Genomic DNA, 1,327 nt, shown 5'->3' with positions numbered 1-1,327 from the left:
TCTCCATAGAGACTGTCAAAAATTTCCAATGCCAACTATATTTCAGGTCGTCTTGGTGGGGTATTGGGGAAAGTTTTCAATTAGCAATAATTGCGCCTCAGATAAACCTCATTGGCTATGACACTGCCACTGCACAAAGCTGATATACATTTTGCAAAGCTCATTTTGGAGTTTATGGAAAGGAGATTCCTGGAAGACCAGTCAGAAGGCTATTGTAGGCCAGGCACAGTGGCTCACACCTGTAATCCTAGCACTTTTGGAGGCTGAGGCAGGAGGATGGCTTGAGTCCAGGAGTTTGAGGTTGCTGTGAGCTAGGCCGATGCCATGGCACTCTAGCCTAGGCAACAGAGTGAGACTCTATCGCAAAAATAAATAGATAGATAAATAAATAAAAATGCACCCAGACATTTGGAGGTCAGATTGACGGTCAGCTTGAAGGTCAGATAGAGGAGAAGAAGGAGCCAGCAATGGAGGCTGAGAAAGGACAAAAAGGAGAAAAACCAGTGTTTGTTGTCACAAAAGCCAAGCCAGGTAAATGTTCCCAGGAAGAAAGAGTGGTTAATAGCCACATGCTGCTGAGAGGCAGAGAAAGACAAGGGCTGGGAAATGTGTACTGAATTTTGGAACCAGGAAGCTCTGGCTGCTAGAGGACTTTGACGGAGCAGTGCTGACAGCAGGCAGCGCAGAGTGGGCTGAAGGCTGAGTGTAGGGCGGGGAAGTGGGGAAGTGGAGGTCTCAGTGTGGAGTGCTCATTTGAGGTTTGTGGTCGTGAACTGAAAGTGCAACCTGTAAGTCCATCTGAGTTGTGTTTTTTCCAGTAATGTTCAGCTGCCCAGGTGCAGTCATGACTGATAGCTGGGTTCATTCAGGCTTGAGAGTTAGCCAGGCAAATAAAATGGAGAAAGATGGAAACAGGCAAGTTTGTTGCGGGTATATGGAGAGAGCGGTTGTAGTAGGGGGGCTGTTCTCTAAGCTAGGGAGAGAAGAAAGCAAAAACAGGAGGGAGCTGACGGATAGTGAAAAAGTGGTACAAATAATGGGGTCTTGATGAGGTTGAAGAAGTGTGTGGTGTAAACAGCAAAGCAAGTGAGCTGGAAGGGTAAGAGATGGTGGCCAGGGTGGGTGGCTTGAAAGTGAGAATTGGGGTGTGCTGTGGTTTTGGGTGGTGACACTGTCTCATGGGAATGTGAGAGAGGCTGGCTGGTGGGAAGGGGAGGACAGGAAGTCAAGCAGGTGGCAGGCAGGGGTCCTGGATGGATCATTCACATGGGGAATCAAGTCCCCAAGGGTGAAGAGAAAGGCTGGGAACCAGGAGCCAAAGTCACTG

General features: G+C 48.5%; 1 non-coding gene across 1 annotated transcript; it reads right to left on the bottom strand.

The window, feature by feature from the left end:
- On the bottom strand, window positions 1–141 carry LOC138392660 (U4 spliceosomal RNA). Its single transcript, XR_011234950.1, has one exon. It is a non-coding gene; the product is annotated as a U4 spliceosomal RNA (small nuclear RNA).
- Window positions 142–1,327: the final 1,186 nt, after the last annotated feature.

This window comes from Eulemur rufifrons, chromosome 9 (assembly GCF_041146395.1).
Source record: "Eulemur rufifrons isolate Redbay chromosome 9, OSU_ERuf_1, whole genome shotgun sequence".
Lineage (NCBI taxonomy): Eukaryota > Metazoa > Chordata > Mammalia > Primates > Lemuridae > Eulemur > Eulemur rufifrons.
Note: the sequence above shows the minus strand (reverse complement) of the source record. Positions and strands in the feature narration are given on the sequence as shown.